This window comes from Gorilla gorilla, chromosome 6 (assembly GCF_029281585.2).
Source record: "Gorilla gorilla gorilla isolate KB3781 chromosome 6, NHGRI_mGorGor1-v2.1_pri, whole genome shotgun sequence".
Classification (NCBI taxonomy): Eukaryota; Metazoa; Chordata; class Mammalia; order Primates; family Hominidae; genus Gorilla; species Gorilla gorilla.
Window position 1 is genome coordinate 146,387,654 of NC_073230.2, and position 19,371 is coordinate 146,407,024.

Here is a 19,371-nt window from a genome sequence, read left to right on the forward strand (position 1 = left end):
TACAAAATATGTATCTGTCAAATGGATTTTATCTACAACACATAAAGAATATTTACAAGTCAATGGTAATAAGAACACTTAATAAAAATCATGGGCAAAAAAACTGGACACTTTATCAAAGAAGATACACAGATGGCAAATGAGCATGTGAAAAGATGCCCAGTGCTATTAGGAAAACTCTTCAGTATGATATCACTATGTAGCCCACTCAACTAACCAAAATTCACAGACTGACCAAACCAAGTGTTGGCAAAAATGTGGAACTTTAACTCTCATACTTTACTGGTAGGACTATAAAATCATTGCAACCACTATTGAACACATTTTAGACTTTCCTTAAGAATATTAAAATACACTTATCATACAACCCAGCCACTTTTCCCAAGAAAAATGAAAACTTAGGTCTGCACTAAGGCATACACAAATGTTTGTAGCAGCTTGCTTTATTTGTAATAGCCAAAAATGGTAATAACCAAAATGTCTATCAACAGGTAAACTGATGAATAAATTGTAGTATAGTCAAACAATGTTATCCCAAGCAAGAAAAAAAAAATTTTTGAGACAAGGTCTCACTCTGCCACCCAGGATGGAGTGCAGTGGCATGATCATGGCTCACTGCAGCCTTAACCTCCCAGGTTCAAACAATCCTCCCACCTCAGCCTCTCAAGTAGCTGGGACTACAGGCATATGTCACCACACTTGGCTAATTTTTCTATTTTTCATATAGATAAGGTACCACTATGCTGCTGAAGCTGGTCTCAGACTCCTGGGTTCAAGATCCTCTGGCTAAGCCTCCCAAAGTGCTTGGATTATAAGCATGAGCCACCATGCCCAGCCAAAAAATATATATCTGGATGGATAGATAGATAGATAGATAGATAGATAGATAGATAGATAGATAGATAGATAGATGCAACAGCATGTTGCATGATCTAAACTAAAATGTTAAGCATAAATTCATTTTTTAAAAAATGACTACTAATCAAAAAGCCAGATTGTCAAATTAGATAAACAAGCAAGACCCAATTGTATGCTATCTAGAAGAGATCTATTTTAAATATATATATTTTCTAAAAGATTGAATCTGAAAGGATGGGAGAAGTTATTTCACAGAAATAGTCATGAGAAAGATCGTGTGGCTCTAACAGTATTAGTCAATTTAGACTTCAAAATAGAATTTACAAAATAAAGAGGGTTATTTTATAATTAGAGAGGTTTATATTAATCTGAAAAACATAACAATACCAAATGGATTTGCAAACAACAAACTTTCAAAATACAAGGATTAACTTGGCCAGGCAGGGTGGCTCACACCTGTAATCCCAGCACTTTGGGAGGCCAAAGCAGGTGGATCACTTGAGGTCGGAGCTTGAAACCAACCTAGCCAACATGGTGACACCCCATCTCTACTAAAATTACAAAAACTTAGCCGGGCATGGTGGCGCACACCTGTAATCCCAGCTACTCAGGAGGCAGAAGCAGGAGAATTGCTTGAACCCGGGAGGCAGAGGTTGCAGTGAGCCGAGATCACACCATTGCACTCCAGCCTGGGTGACAAAGTGAGACTCCATCTCAAAACAATAATAATAATAATAATAATAATAATAATAATAAAATAAAGAAACGGACCAATCCAGAAACATAATCTGAAATTTAAAAACAAACTGAGAAATTCACATGAGTAGAAAAAAGTCAGTATGAATGAACCTGGCCTGATACCAAAACCTGAAAACATATTACAAGAAATTATATACCAATATCCTAATAAACAAAAACATTAACATATTTTTAAATATTATTAAATCAAGTCCAACAAATAGAAAACTAAAGCTAATAAATCATAGCTAGTGATGTTTACTCTAGGATGCAAGACTGATTTAACAACTGAATGTCCATGTATTTTGCCACTTTAATACAATACTGAAATAATGGAGAAAAATCGCGTGGTCATCTAGTCAGTTAGAGGAAAATATTTGATCACACTCAATATTATTTCCTGATGAAATTAAGATGCACCAAAATTAGAAAACTGCTGTATTAAAATTTTCTTTTAAATTGGAATTTAATAATTACCCAAGTATGTTCATAGAATTTCAGAAAAGCTTCCAGAGGAGCATAATTTTGAGTTTAGGCTAATATAGCAGATTAAGTTAGAAGAGGAAGGACCTTCAGGAAAAGATGTAGATTTGAGTAAGTGTGATCTATTTCAGAAGTCAACAATTAGTTAAATATTGCTGGAGCATCCATGAGAAAAATTGGAAATAAGAAATAAACTATAGAGATAGAAAAGACAAAGCTTATGTTTCTTGCTTGTCATATACAAGGGTTACGTAAAAAATTTAGTGACGCTATATTTTAAGAAATATGGATCCATGAAGAATTTTGAACAAAGAAAGGCCACTATTAGATGTGAATTTCTGAAAGAACACTCAGCAGGCAATAAGCAGAGTGAGTGGAGGTTGATGAGGCTGAAGCCAGAAAGGCTGACAGAGGGCCACTTGACATAGTACAGGTCAAACATTACACACTTAAACTGTGACTTTGAAAAAAGTTGCTGAGAAGAAAATAAGTTAAATTTTTTAGGAGATAAACTTATTGGACTTATCAAATTAATTGAATATTTGATGAAAAGAGAAATCTAGGATATCCCCCAGATTTCTGATCCTCAATCCGGAGATAAATTGTCAACATACAGAATATGGGTTCATAAACGGCTCCCTAAGTAATGCATGCTATGAGCTATACTAAGGAAAATAGTCTAAGCATCTGACATATGTTAAATGTGATTTAATTCTTAGAAAATCTAATTACTTACATTCTTTTATCTCTCTACTTTTAATATTAATAATTATGGCTTATGTAAGTAAGTAAAGTTAAGGAAAGGTAGTAAAGTTCTGTTTGGATACATTTAATTTAAGATGCCAGTAGGACATCTGGGTTGAAATAGTTGGTAGGTATGGCTCTGGAAGAGAGCTCTAGTCTGGAGATAGAAATTAAAGCATTGTCAAAATATATTTGAGTAAGTAGGAGGATTTAATATTGCCCAAGGAGACTATAGAATAAGAAGACATAGAGCAAGGACTGAAGAAGTAAGCAAGAGGCGAGAATTCTAGTTATATAAGTGAATTAGGGGACTTAAGGGTAGCAGCCAGAGGAGTAATAAGACACAAGCAAAGAGAGCAAACAGAAACCATGCAAACTGGGGCTGTGAGTGGTGGCTCATGCCTGTAATCCCAGCAATTTGGGAGGCCGAGGCAGGTGGATCACTTGAGGCCAGGAGCTCAAGACCAGTCTGGCCAACATGGCAAAACCCCATCTCTACTAAAAATACAAAAAAAAAAAAAAAAAAAAAAAAAAAAGCTGAGTGTGGTGGCATGCACCTGTAATCCCAGCTACTTGGGAGGCTGAGGCCCAAGAATTGGTTAAACCTGGGAGGCAGAGGCTGCAGTGAGCCGAGATTGTGCCACTGCACTCCAGCCTGGGCAACAGAGCAAGACTTTGTCTCAAAAAAAAAAAAATAAATAAAGGAAATTTTCAAAAAAATAAGAATGAAGACCAAGGCCAAATTCTTCAGAGAGGTGCTCCATAGGGATTAGCAATTAGCAATAAAAAGCCACTAATAACCTTAATGAGAGGAGTCTTAATGAAATTGTGAAGTTAAAATATCACATAGCTGTCTCAGAAATAATCATTCATTTAAGATAACATTGGTTTGGAGACTATTTCTTGACTACTGGATAGCCTGTGTGATTCAGCCAAGTTATGTTAGAACAGCCTAATAAATATGCCATGTGACCTAATGAAAGTCTTCAAGAGCTCATAGAATATAAAGGAAAAGACTGTCCAATGTCAAGGGACCAAGTGCCAACTATAAGGGGGCTGGTATCACTCAAAAAAAAAACTTAGAAATAGAATCCTATGTGATTCTTTCAGATTTTGGTTAAAGCGATACAGCTTTTTCTCTTAAAACAGTAAGAAATAAGAGACCATCTCACTGCTTCCATTCATGATTCAAGGAGTTCAAGGAACAAAACCAGCTACTGTGTGCTTTTATAAAGCTCTAAGAATGATACCTATACCTCTCTTCAGAACCCCTTGCTGTGCAAGGCTACTCTCAGGGCCAGTAGCATGGACCTCACCCAGGTGCTTGTTAGAAATGCAGACTCTCAAGCCTTACTCCAGCACTTTTGAATGAGAATTTCCATTTTGACGAGATTAAGATCCCCAGCTGAACTCTTATTTCTGCACATGAAAGTTTGAGAAACTCTTCTGAACCACAATTTCTTTAAGAATAAAAAATTTCAACATTTGGTAATTATTTGCTAATTTATTTATAGCCCAACTTCTTCAAATAAGTGCTTAAGACACTTTTAAAGATATATATGCACTCCAGAACAATTTAAAAGTAAAAAAAAAAAAATAAAGACCAAGGGAAATAAGAATAGGAACATTTAATAACCAATATGTATGAAAGACTTTGTCTGTGCTAAGAGCTTTATATCTTTTATTTTCACAATTACTTTAGAAAGTAATCAATATTATTTCAGTTTTACAGGTGAGGAAAATGTGACTTAGAGAATTTAAGTAACTTGCCTAAGATTACAAAGTGTTAGAAACAGGGTTTGAACTCAGGCCTGCTTAACACCAAACTACACCTGTGCTCTCAATCACAAAATTAAACAGTAAGGTCAAAATATAAAACCTGTGTGTACTCAAATCTATTTATAATGACTTACTCTGCATTTGGCTTTAAATGTTCTAGAAGCTCATGTGAATAGAAAATATCAGTGATTACAACATTCAGAAAGTCTGTATTTAATTTTCTGCCTGTCATAACATTAACTGTGTGGTAGAAGAGAGCTATCACTTTTGTTTTTAGAGAAGCTATGTATTCTTACAAAAGTATGAGCTATGTAAGACCTCAAAAGAATGAAATGCATACCATGACAGTAAGGTCCTATTTCTTAGCTAATGTGTATGTATATACAATATATCCAGAGAGTTTTTAATATTGTAGCATAATCTTATACAAGTAGATGACTTTAATTTATTATTTTTAAATAGATGACTGATAATTTATTATTCTGAACTAGAAAATGAGGAGGTAGGTGTACAAGCAGTAGCAGAGAAGCAGAACAGAGAGTCAGGAACTTGCTCCCTCATCGGGTCCATCAGCCATGAAAGTCAGAGCAGCCAGCACCTTAGGCTTTTTGGAGGCCATTAAAAATATTTGAGATATAAAGAAAAAAATGATGTAACTAAAACAAGAAAATACCAACAGTTGAATTAATAATGTGATTAAAAATGGGTACACAACAAAGCATTACATTAATAAAGTATGACATTTAACAATCAGAAAGTTTGCTGTATTTAAAAGTCATCTTTAGATTAGATTTTCTCTCTTTGCAAGGATTTTTCAGTATACTTAGTGATGATCTAAAAATAAATTAGTTGGAGGCAAATAATTTCCAAAAGCAAAATCGCAAATAATTTCTACCCCAGAAAATGTAGGTTTGTATGTGTGTGTATGGAGACATATGTATCTCCCACAAAAATATTAGAAGTCCTGGCCCTTAGCATAGGTACCAAAGTGAATGAGGATGAGGCTACTTGATTTCCAGAGCTCCTAGTTTCTCCGCTGTCTGTAATTTAGGTCGTGTGCTAGGCTAGAGTGGAGCAGGAAATATCAAAGAGCCTGAAGGCTACCCCCTCCACTCCCACCTCCACTCCACAAATGATGTAAAATCCCATCCCACACAGTTCCCACACTGCTAGGAAGTATCCACATGGGTACTAAGGCACAGCAAGGTAAAGATGAGATGTGTATTTTCTTGGTTTAGCTGGCAAAAAATGGGTTATTAATGCCTGGTTCCATACGAGGAACAAAACCCTAGAATAATCGAACAATTGCCCAGGAAGCCATTTGGATTGAAGTTAGCTACTCCTTCAAGAACGGAAGAGCTGAACTTGCCAGCTTTGATTTGCACGCCTTTCAGCTACTATTTCCAGCCGATTCAGTTCATACAACTCCAGCTTTCATTTAGGGCTGAGCTCATTGACTAAAAAAATAAAGAAGAACTGAAAAAGAGGAAAAAACGAGAAAAGAAATCAAGGAAAGGCTTCATTGATTATTCAGAGTGTTGCTTTGGGAAAGAGAAAAATCTTGTTAGAAGCCTGGCAAACTTACTTCATTAGAGACCTAGTGACATCTTCCAAAACTAGAACATTACATGAGGTTAGTTTAAAACTTCAAGCGGCCTTATAGTTTGATAAGGATACCTATCCCCATCCACTCTGCTACATTATTTGCATTCTTCACCATACTTTTCGCAATGGTGAAATATTTGCTACTAAAAAAATATGCCAAAAGAAAGAAAGAAATGTGACTTATTAGAAATGAGAAATGCTAAAATCAGGGACGGTGATTCTGATCACTCACTGTATCCTCTAAAAGCCCACTTTTCTTTCCTTCTAACATGGTCATTTGGACCTCATTTTCACCATCCTCCTCCCTCATACACATGGTCCTACTCAATCTCCTTCTACCTAATGATTTAATGCATGCAGTGTTGATAAAATGAATGTGAAAACGAGCATCAGATTTTTTTTTTTTTTTTGAGATAGAGTCTCCGTCGCCCAGGCTGGAGTGCAGTGGCGCGATCTCGGCTCACTGCAAGCTCCGCCTCCCGGGTTCACGCCATTCTCCTGCCTCAGCCTCTCCGAGTAGCTGGGACTACTGAAGCCCGCCACCACTCCCGGCTAATTTTTTGTATTTTTTAGTAGAGACAGGGTTTCACCGTGGTCTCGATCTCCCGACCTCATGATCCGCCCGCCTCGGCCTCCCAAAGTGCTGGGATTACAAGCGTGAACCACCGCGCCGGGCCGAACATCATATTTTATAATGGTATGTACGAATCGATGGCTTCCTGACCCTTCAGGAAGACCCTTCCCGGTCTTCTGAAGTTCTGCACAGTTACCATGTCAAAAAGGAAGAGGTCTTTTATTTTTCTTTCTTTTTTTTTAACTTTCTTTCCTTGGAAGCATCAAATGCTCCCACCCACTGACCTCTCTCTCTCTCAGAAATAATTAGCCTAAAGGCTAAAACCACCATGGAAATTTATCAAAGAGCAACTAAAAGATCAAAATGGCTTGGTCATGCCAAATAAACCTCATTTAGTTCTCTGAGAAAGTGGTTAATAATAGTGATTTTATTGCCATAGAGTATCTTGGTTTCAGGAAATTATTTGACAAATACCCTGAAAATATACCACTAAGATAATGGTGTTTTCGTTAGACAATAATATTATGAGGTACATACACTGTTAGATGACTACAGTCTGGAGAAGTCAGCTTGGAGAGGTGGCTACAAGAAGTTGATAGAAGATTCCCTCCTTCACCTGTTCCGTAAAGACTTACTAATTAGAATAAAAACATCAAAAGGATTCTAGTTCAAGCAGGAACATAAAATTGGAATAAATGTGGAATTACATTGGTGAGAGAATCAATATTAACTATATTCTCAATGAAGTAAATACTGACTTGAAATAAATTAACATCTAAGAATAACTTTCAAATCCTGCATTTGAATACATTTAAGTCAACGACTTAAATAAATATTAGAAGGTAATTTGTTTCACATTGGTTCATAGGATACACTGAAGGTATTACCTGACTACAAGTTTTATATATATATATATAAATGGTAAGTATACATAAAAAAGCAAAGCTAATGAGCAAATCAGTACATTCCATTTTTGAGAAGATCAAATTGGTAGAAAGTTCTTCCTTATATTGAGCTGGATTCTATACACTAAATTTCATTTAATTTTTCTCAGTGAGAAATGAGGTTGAATTCCTAGCAACTCATGCATAGATAATAGGATACAGAATTAACTCTGATTATAATATAATGTACCTGATGTGACTATGAAGCCGGAACTAACACTCAAATAGATTAGAGACTATTACCTTGCAGTTGCAAATTTTAACTGAATTTAAAGTAGTTGCTAACCTAGGCCAGGCGCGGTAGAACAAGCCTGTAATCCCAGCACTTTGAGAGGCCAAGGTGGGCGGATCACCTGAGATCAGGAGTTCGAGACCAGCCTGGCCAACATGGTAAAACCCCGTGTCTACTAAAAATACAAAAAATAGCCAGACATGGTGGCGTGTGCCTGTAGTCAGTCCCAGCTACTCAAGAGGCTGAGGCAGGAGAATCACTTGAACCTGGGAGGTGGAGGTTGCAGTGAACCGAGATGGCACCATTGCACTCCAGCCTAGGCAACAGAGTGAGACTCCACCTCAAAAATAAAAATAAAAATAAAGTAGTTGCTAACCTAGATCACAGTATTTCCTTTCGACCATATAATAACATCTTTGTTTAACTGGAGTGTAAATCCAGCAACTTCATGTATCTAGAAATATGTGTCCTATATCATCTTTCTACCCGTCTCCAGTAAAGTGCCTAGGCACATGGCAAATGGTGAATAAGTGAGTAAATTTTAAAAGACTGACCAGCCAAACCCAATGAAACAATAGCATGTGGCTGATACTCTTAGAATATCGATCACTATCTTTTGAATTTTATGTATATTCTACAGTCTTGGTTACCTGGTTTTCACATATGTAGGAAATGGAAGGAAAATAAATGCTACAGCCAAGTATATTGGTATCCAATCAAAATAAAAGAAAACATGGGGAAATTATTTTTTAAAACTCATATGCACCTAGTTTAGAGTCATTTAGGGTGGAGTCAAATAACCCCCAATAACTCAGTTTACCCTAATAGAAGCACCCACAGACTTCACAATACTGATATTAATTAAGATAGATAAAGTCATTGAGGTATATTTATAAGGCATTATGTAATCAGCAATATGGGAAAGTATCGCAGTACCTTTTATAAGACTATACCTACAAGATTTGATAGTTGGAAAAATGAGTACATAAAGGCATGAACCCTTAGCTCTCTAAACAAACCCCACTATTCATGGTTACTTGCTCCCTCTGGCCTACTGTTTCATTACACTTCTAGAAAATCTCGATAGCAACTCATGTTACCAGCTTCCAGCAAGGGATCTTTCTTATGATCAATTCCTATTTTCACCTCAATTATCATAATATCCAGAGAGGTAGAATAAGAACATCATATCCAACTTATGAATATGTAAACCAAATTAACACATATAAAAGTAAAACAGGAGAAAAGTGAGCCAGTCTGTCCATCGAAGATAAATAATTTCTTTTTTACTTAATTATTCATTTAGACTGAACAAATTTATAGTGTGAATGCATAATAAATCCCAGGTACCAGGCTGAGTGAAGCACATATAGAGATAAGCACCTCGGTTGGGAGAATACATAAATATTTGGAAGAATAGTTTCAGAACGAGTTAAAAATCAGAAGTTACCATATATATGGTACAAAACTTTCTTCTTCAAAGCATGTTTCCATACTTAGTTGGACTAAATAAGCCTTAACTAATTTTCAGCCCCCAACTGCTATGATTCTATCGTGCTCAATTCTACAAAATCACTATGAGATAAACATGGCAGGCATTGTTAATTTGCAGTTAATAGACTATAAAATTGAAGATTTAATAGATTGCATAACTTACTCCCAACCACACAGATAGTTAATACCAAAGCCAGATAAGAACTTAACTTGATTTGAGTCCTAATTATTCTATTTATTATGTAAAAACTCTCATTCGTGTTTCATGCACGTAATCATCAGCTATCCCATTTCATAGACTGAAATCTCTGTGCTATGTTTACAAAGCAGCACATTGAATAAACGAGGCTTGTTCCCCCAGATGATGTGATATGTGCTGTTTGGTTAGTAAAAATGTTTCTGCTGCCTCCTTTGGCATTTCACATGCACAATTTATGAACAATTTGCTGTCACCTCTACTTACAGTGCTTCTTTCAAATAATTTCTATATTTCCAGAGGACTTGTAAAAAGTAATTTAAGTGGCCCAAACCTGATCACTATGTATATTTAAAGCTTGTCAGCTATTGTTGGTATGACATGGAGTTCCTTTCTGTTTAGGGCCACCCAGGATGTGAAATAAGTAAGACAAAATACGCATTTTTTTTTTCAGAGAATTTTAAAAAGGGAGTGACCTTAAATTGGTCCTTAAACTCCTAATCCAACAACCAGAATTTGTTTAATTCTGTTATATACAAGATTCTGTGGACATATAAAATATACTATATGACCCTCATCCATAAAGAGCCTAAACTAAAACTTGAAGGTTTTCATGAACGTGTGACAGTGCCTATATTCAATATGACAAAATGTTCCATATAATTAAAAGTCTTACAAATACATGATGATCTCACCTCAGTTTGAACTCTCTCACTGATCACTTGATGACAATAAAAGATCTGATATTGTGTCAAGAAAAAATAAAGAAAAAAAGGGCTTACATTGTATGTGCTCCAAAATGTCTATAGTACAGTTCATTCTGAAGCCAGGAGGGGCGCTATTAGATGACTTATTTTCTTTAATAATGTTTTTTCCAGATTATAAAAGATACATATGATAATCACTTTCAACACTTGAGTTCCCCTAGAAAACCAACCAGAAAAATCTATTGACTAAGCAAAGCTAATTTTATTAAACCTACCGCAGCAGCAAAGAGGATAACCTTGACTACATCTTAGTGTCTCAGAAGGAATAGGTAAAAGAGGATATTTCCAGGGCTTTGGGGTCAAGTCTCAAGTGGTATAAGTTGAATCTTTCAAAGCAGAGAATTGATTAGGATTCAGCAAAGTTCATATTATAATAGTTTAGTGAGATGAAGGTCTCAAAGTGGGTCTTAATAAATGAATTGTTTAATAAACAAGGTGTTGCCCCAAATAATTTGCTCAGATGAGTTAATTATTTGGATATATTGGCGTTCAAAAATTTTATGATACAACAAAGTTATGAATTGGTTATACTGCCTCATTTTCCTGGCCAAACATTTGCTAAAATAATGAGAGTAACTCGGGAGCTCTGCCTGGTTTTCATCTCAATTTTGTCCCTCAGTTCTCAGGAGACATGAATCACACCTTGCCCACCCAGTTTTCTAATATGTTAAATGTGATCTGTAATTATTATTTATGCTTTAAAGGATATCTGACTACATTCCAGGGGCCTCCAGTGAAAACAGCACAGATTTTTATCATCAGATGTATTTACTGAATTTTATCTAAAGCTAAATGTGTTTTTTAAATTTAGCATTGGGACCTTAAAATCAAAGAATAAATATTTGCATAGAGATGGAAAGAAAAAAATTGCTTCTCAGCCTTTTGGCTAAGATCAAGTGTAGAGATGGAAATAAACATTTATTTGGGGGGAAGAAACTTTTATCTGAAGTTTGAAAACTTTAGACCTATTATTCCTCAAGAAAACTAAAGTTATACATAAGGTATTCATTAATAATGATATTATTAGGGGAAAAGACTTTCAGTAAAAGTACAACAGGGGCAAAATCATACCTTCTGCTGGATGGTGGATTTAATTTTAAAACGCCAAGAGAATACTTCAAATCAGATAATAACAAAAGCCTCCCCACTGAAATAATGTTAAGATTACTATTTATTTTGCACTTATATGCAGGTGCTATGGTAAGATGTGTTTATATGCACACATAGTCTTATTTAATCATCGCAATCACCTTGCGAAGTAGGTAGTATTATTACCATTTACAGATGGAAAAGAGAATCAAACAGGTTCAGCATGTCACTCAACTCAGGAGAAGTGGTACAAGCAAGAATCAAACTTGGTATATTTGACTCTAAACATATTCTCAAGACTGATAAAAGAAGGGAACATAGCTATTGTCATGAAATTAGAGCCTTGGTATTGAAATGTGATCTCTCAGCACCCTAGCACTTTATCTTTCAAATGACTTTACACTGGAGGGTTTCTTTTTTATCAAAGGGAAAGAGCAGTCCTGTGAATCATTGGAAGAGAACCTGGGCTTTCAGGTGTGTGTTAGGCAGAATTAAAAGATACTCCCAAGAACACACGACTTCTCTTATCGATCGAGCAACCACGAATCCAAGTGTTTCTGTAAAGGGATTTCACAGATGACATTAAGGTTCCAAATCAGTCAACCTTAAAATAGGGATATTATATAGGTGGCCCTGACCTAATTACATGAGGCCATTAAATCTGAGTCTTGTGGTCAGAGACAGAGAAAGTCAGAAATTTCAAGTGTGAGAGGGAGCTGGCCCAAGGAAATTCTACTGGCTTTGAGATGGAGGGATCACGTGGCAAGAATGGTCTCTATGAGCTAAGTGGCCCACAGCTGACAGCAAGGAAAGAGGGACCTCATTCCTGCAACTGCAACAAACTAAATATGGCTGATGATCTGAATCAGCTTGTAAGTTTGCTGTTCCCCAAAATTTCCAGAAAGAAGCACAGTTCAACCACCATCTTGATTTCAGTTTCAAGACCCTGAGCAGAGAACTCAATCACATCATACCTGAACTTCTGATTTACATAACTGTGAGTTAATCATAAGAATCGTTTTAAGTCATTACATTTATAGTAATTTGTTATATGGTGTATTAGTCCATTTTCATGCTGCTGATAAAGACATACTGGAGACCAGGCAATTTACAAAACAAAGAGGTTTAACTGGACTTACAGTTCCACATGGCTGGGGAAGCCTCATCATCATGGTGGAAGGCAAGGAGGAGCAAGTCACGTCTTACATGGATGGCAGCAGCCAAAAAGAGAGAGCTCCTACAGGGAAACTCCCCCTTTTAAAACTGTCAGATCTCTTGAGGCTTATTCACTATCATGAGAACAGCATGGGAAAGACCTGCCCCCATGATTCAATTACCTCCCACCAGCTCCCTCCCACAACATGTGGGAATTCAAGATGAGATTTTGGTGGGGACACAGCCAAACTGTATTATATTGCAATAAAAACAAATGGTGTTCTAAATACTTTTAGGAAACAAGGGTTAACCTGTGATTAAGACTTTAATGGGTATTTCTGGTTAACTTGAAAACGAGCTTGCTTTATCTGTAAAAAATATAATCAATTTCCTACAAACACATTTGCAAGAAAATATCAATAGTAGTAAGTTCATCAAATTCCTCTGGTCATCTGATCATATGGAATTATAAATAAATAATGGTTATATTAATAATATGTAAGTAATGCTTCAGAGTGTTCAATGTATTACCACATTCATTATATCACCTGGACCTTATTATAACCAAGTTGAGTAGACAAATTATTATTATTATCTCTTCTTATAGTGCAAGAAATAAATACATAGGACAAGTGACTGACTCAAAACCAACTTCAAGAATTTGGAGGTGAGCTGGGGTGGCCAGTAGATGACATTCAAGGGCTTCTGACTTCCCTCAAAACCACATTTTATTTTCAGGGCTGACTTAAAAGGTTTCGGCAAAACATGGGGTTATGTTCCCCTTTCCTATTCTCTTCCAATTTAAAAAAAAATAAAAAACAACATATATTTTTACTTGAAATAAGTGTTTTTTCACCCACATCAACCATTTCTCTTCATCACACCATGTGGAACATTTGAAAGGTATTTTTTAAGCAATATTCAAACTGGGTTTGTAAAAGTTTGAACTGTGGTTTCAAAATGATTGAAGCTGAATGATGAAAAATTGTCAATAACCAATATGGGATCATTAAATACATCTATAAAATCTGAGTTATAGCTATGCACAAAAATTGTGATATATATTTATTCCCATGAGAAGTTGTTTATTCTGTCTGTATACTACAAAGCCATTTGTTTAAAAAAAGTACATAAGTGTACATACACATTCACACACATGCACACATATGCAATATGCCCATTTTTTGAAAGAAGTTACCTGTGGAATGTGGGGCATTTAAAAATTACTTTTCAAAATTTTCTACATTTTATAAATGCTATATTTTATACTACATGTTTATTATCAGAAAAATGGCACTAAAGTCATTTTCATTTCACAAAATAATTTGATTGAAACTGTGCCTCAGTCTAGTTGTATCAAAGCAACATTATTATTATTAAATATCGAAGAGTCTTTATGAAAGTTGAGAATTAAATGTAGAGCAAGGCTCACATCTTCATCAAATCACTCTTTGTTCACATGAAGGCAGCTGGGCACCTGTACCTCACAGGTTGGGCATCTACAGTTTTACTGACCACTGCCTATGGGTCTCTCATTGTCCTTGACCACCAGTTTTGACTTGAGTATCAAGTGCCAGTTGACATCCCCAACGGCATCCCAGATGTGGTCAGACACTCAGAGTACCCAAGTGAGCCTGACACTTATGTCCTCTGACGTAAGTGCTGACTCCATTTTTTCAAAGCTCCTACTGAAGTAAGTTGAGGGAAATTGTCTTACTTTACTTTCTCCTTCATATACTATGAAAATGCCATACTCTGAATTGAGTGTCCCATCTGAATTGCTGAAACATAAATTTCTAGCCAGAGGCAGTGAAATTAGAATGACTGCGGGTTCTTTTGACATACTTGAGAAGTAGATGTAACTTGGCTAGGGTTTCAACCACTCACCTTTATTGGAATTAGATCCTTTGGCATCCTCCTCTAGTAACCCAATGGCATTCAGTCTCTGTGTTCCCTTGTGTCTGCAGAATAAAACTAGGATTCTGATAAAGTATGAGAAACTGTCAGTCTTTGCCTGCCCTGAACCAATAAAAATGCACATGAATTTTGCTACTTTATGTTCATTGCCACTGATGTAAAATATAGTCATACCTTGTCATTGGTGGGGGATTGGTTCTAGGAGCCCTGTGGAAACCAAAATCCATGAATGTTCAAGTCCCTGATATAAACCAGTGTAGTATTTGCATATAACCCACACACATCATCTGCATACTTTAATCATTTCTAGGTTATTCATAATACTGATAGGATTTGGCTCTGTGTCCCCACACAAATCTCACCTAGAATTGTAGTAATTCCCATGTCACGGGAGGGACCTGGTGGGAGGTAAGTGAATCATGGGGGAGGATTTTTCCTGTACTGTTCTCACGGTAGTGAATAAGTCTCATGAGATCTGATAGTTTTATAAAGGAGAGTTCCCCTGCATACACCCTCTTGCCTGCCACCACGTAAGACATCCCTTTGCTCTTCCTTCGTCTTCTGCCATAATTGTGAGGCCTCTCCAGCCATGTGGAACTGTGAGTCCATTAAACCTCTTTCCTTTATAAATTACCCAGTCTCAGGTAAGTCTTTATTAGCAGCATGAGAACAGACTAATACAAATGCCTCATACAATGTGAATGCCATGTAAATGGCTGCTATACTGTATTGTTTAGGGAATAATGACAAGAACAAAAGTCTGTACATGTTCAGTACAGATGCAACCATCTGTTTTTCTCTCCTGAATATTTTCAATTCAGGGTTGGCTGAATCCACACATGTGGGACGCACAGAAAGGGAGGGCTGACTGTATTCCATTTAGGGTCAAGTGGGTGGGTGAGTTTTGGCATGTTGGTGGGGTCGTTTTCCAAAAGGAAAAAAAAGTAATCAAAATGTGAAATAACACAGTATTTTAGAAACTTGAAAAAGAAAATAACTGAACCTTTAGTCCTAACACCCTATCAGAATTTTTAATTTCTAATTACCTTCTATCCTTTACCCACATGCATATTCATTCATTTTTACATAGTTGCCATCTCATGACACTTATCATTTTGCATTCTTATCAAAATGTAATAAGCCACAAGGCTTTCCTTTCCTCAAACCACTCCTGGTCTTCTGAATTGGTGAACATAAGTTGGGTCCTGTGATGGAGCTGAACACCTGAATTGGCTTAGGCCTAAAACTGCTCAACAGTGAAGTTGAGAGATGAAAGAGAAAAGGTAGAATCCATAAATAGATGGAGTGAAACTACCTCCTACTTCCTGACTGACGGGATGAGACACAGGTGATTGAAGCTAGTGTGCGCGCATAAGGGGTAGCCATCCTTCCACCTCCCAAGCAGTATAACTATACTGAGGAAGAATTTAAAAAGCAAACACCCCTAAATACCTTTAGAAGTTATTCCTCATGTGATTGATAAAGTTTCTGGGCTAGCATACTTGAAATGCTAGTAATTAGAGTGGAGTTACTAGTGCAGGGTGCTGAGGAAGACAGAAATATTTTATCTTGGAATGTGAAGCTGTGGATGATTCTACCATACTCAGCATCATAAAGATGGCAAACTCATGTCCTGACTTTACTTTTTTTAAAAATAGACTGTATTTCTAGCACAGTTTTAGGTTCACTGCAAAACAGAGTGGGAAATAGAGATTTCCTGTATACTCCCTGCCGCCGCACATGCATAACCTCCCCCGTGATCAGCATCTCCCACCAGAGTGGTACATATGTTATAATTAATGAACTTTCGTTGACACATCATCACTCAAAGTCCATATTTACATTAGGGTTCATTCTTGGTGTCGTACATTCTATGGATTTGGACAAATGTAGAATGTATCCACCATTATAGCATCATACAGAGATGTTCCACTGCCCTAAAGACTGTCTGTGCTATGACCTCCCTTTTTAAATGGAATTATTTAAAATTGAAGGAAAAAAAGTTTTGATATATCATGCAAGCAAAAAATGTTGATGGAGTATTACAAGTACACCTTGAGTCTGTTCTTACACATGTATTTACAGAGTTTCTCTTTGTCCCCTTTTATTTTACTTCCTAGAAATGAATAATACTCATTTAGGCAAAAATTTAGATACATAAAGCCTTCCATATTTTAGACCTTAGTTGTGAGCTGATTTCTTTTTATTATTGTTGTTGTTATTTTTTGCAGCTTAGCTGGACGGGGAGTTCTTCATTCTAGCCATAGCTCGGGTGTTGAATACAGTCTGCTTAGGTCCTTAGTAGGGCTGGTGATGGCCCATGAAGTGCCCTTGAACAAAATTTCAGAAAGCACCTCTTCCTCCAGGTGAACACAAGCCCACACAGGAGTACACTGGGCATCATACAGAGAAGTTCTCCCGACTCTCTCTCTGGCTTGGGCAGCCTTGTGCAGAGCACAATTTGCATCATGATGGACAATAGCCTTGGTCCTGACATTTAAGTTTCCTTTTAAAATTTAGACTCTGTCTGCTTTGCTTGGCAGTCAAGTATCTAGTCTGAAGCCAAATTAGAATCACCTACTCCCTACCAGGCCATCTCATGCCCTACCAAGAGAGTCTGGCCTGTTAGCAAGTTTCTCTGCCATCCACCTCAGCCACCAGAAAACAGGCCAAGTTGCAGTTACTGAAAAGCCCAGTATATATTGTGTGTTGAACTCCCCTCAGTGCTTCTAGCTACATATCCTTGTGGCATGTGTATTTGTACATTTGGAGAAATACGTGGAAGGCAAATAAAGATGTACGCCATTTCCATTAGCCAAATTATTTGAAATAGTAATAAAGATGGCTGTTTTAAGTGGGTGTGGGATTAGGTATGGGTGTCAGATATCACTGCTGTTTTGTTTTTCTTTTTTTATATAAAGTGGCTCACAGAATTTTAAGTTAGAACTCATGCTTTCAGAGAGTTTGGCAAACAATAAAAAAGAAATAAAATAACTTGCCCTGGGTCACCCACCTGGTGACTTATGTTGATGACAGAGTCAATCTTGTATCCCAACAATCTAGATCTCTCCTGTCTAACACAGTAGTCACTAGCCACCTGTGGCTATTAAGCCCACAAAATGTAGGTAGTCAGACTGGAAATGTACTATAAGTGTGAAATACACATCAGATTTTAGAGACTCTACGAACAGAAAAAGAATGTAAAAATATCTCAAATATACTTATTCACTCAATCAGTCATTACACATAGAACAATGAGTAGCACAGGCTCAGTCCTGGCCTTTGTGGAGCTTGAAGTATAGTAGATATTATTCAAAATGTTCTTTTTTATTGCTTGGACTTTCATATGAATATTTTGATTATATATCTGATATTCTCAAAGCAGATACCATTGTAGCTCTGCCGAAATATCAAGGACTGGGATGTGAGCTGGGAGTACGTTCCCAATTGCTGCCTGGCCAAGATGAAATTTCTCATCTGTTCTAGAGCCTCATTTTTAAATCAAATAGGCACTAGTCCCATGTGACTGGTGAATACTTAAAATGTGGCTAGTCCGAATGGAGACATGGTGTAAGTGTAAAATACACACTGAATTTCAAAAGCAGTATGAAAAAAATGAATATAAAGTATATCATTCACAAGTTTATATTGATTTAGATGGTAAAAATATTTTGTATACATTGGATTAAATAAAATATATTATTAGAATTAATTTCATCTGTTTATTTTTCCTTTTTTTCACATGGTTTTAAAAAAGTTAAGATTACGTATGTGGCTCACATTATATTTGTATTGGCCGGTACTTCATATACTAATTTTTTCCACTTCACCAGTGCCAATAAGTATGTTAAATGGAACTTTGCCCTCCAGAAAGCTCTGGAGCAAACAGATAAAGAAACTTGAACCCAGCTAGGGAACTGTCAGTTGCCTCAGCCCCTGCTCCCACCTCTTTTTCTGCTTGAAAAGAAGCAGAAAAGAAGGGTCAGTTGAAGGGTCACTAGTACCTTGAGCGATTAGTGAACAAGATTCAAAAGCCTGGGTAGCATGATGCCACGGAGAGACAGTAGAGTTTAATTGGAAAATCTCATTCCTTTGGTCTCAGAGTTCTTTCTCACTTACTTAATGAAAAATCCAAAGCAAATCATCAGATCTTGCTGAATCTCCATCTCTTTAAGTGTAAGTACTAAAAGAATCTGTCCTCTCTATTTCAGATAGAATTACAGCAAGTGAGATAAACATATGTGAAATTATCTGATAAGTTGTAAACCATATTGCCATTATCATCATTTATAATAATCATGATAATAAATATTTCTGTAAGCAATCAAGAAAAATTGTGAGAGGTAAAAGATTAAAATACCATACTCCTGGAGAAATTCCAAAATCAAGAAAAATTCAAGTAGACATATTAAAACACTAATGTATAAATAGAAAGGTTGACAAAGGAAGAAGAGAGTTAAGGGAATGGGGAACTAGAGTGAAGGCAGGAGAAAGAGTAGAGACAATTTGGTTTTGGAGCTCACATCTCTACCAATTGCCAGATGCCAGGAGATCACTTTAATATTATCTGCCTTTCCAATGAGTATTCCCTCCTAGGCTCTATTAAAAAACTACTGATTAAAAATGAAACCCTCACCCTATTTATATTGTGGCCAATTGTTTGGGGATTTCTGTGGTGGCAGGGGGTGGACAGTAGAACTCTGATTTCACACTGCATAAGTTGAAGCTTGTTGAAACAGAGGGGACTCTGTACAATTTCTGGCTTAGCAATACCAGGCACCACACCACTTAGCCCA

At 36.5% G+C, this 19,371-nt stretch overlaps 1 protein-coding gene and 1 non-coding gene across 3 annotated transcripts in view; one reads left to right on the plus strand and one right to left on the minus strand.

The window, feature by feature from the left end:
* Window positions 1-19,371, minus strand: part of PTN (pleiotrophin) — a 116,120-nt gene that overhangs the window by 49,605 nt on the left and 47,144 nt on the right. The window lies entirely within an intron of this gene.
* Window positions 10,323-10,398, plus strand: LOC115935468 (small nucleolar RNA SNORD81). The gene has a single exon (XR_004071093.1). It is a non-coding gene; the product is annotated as a small nucleolar RNA SNORD81 (small nucleolar RNA).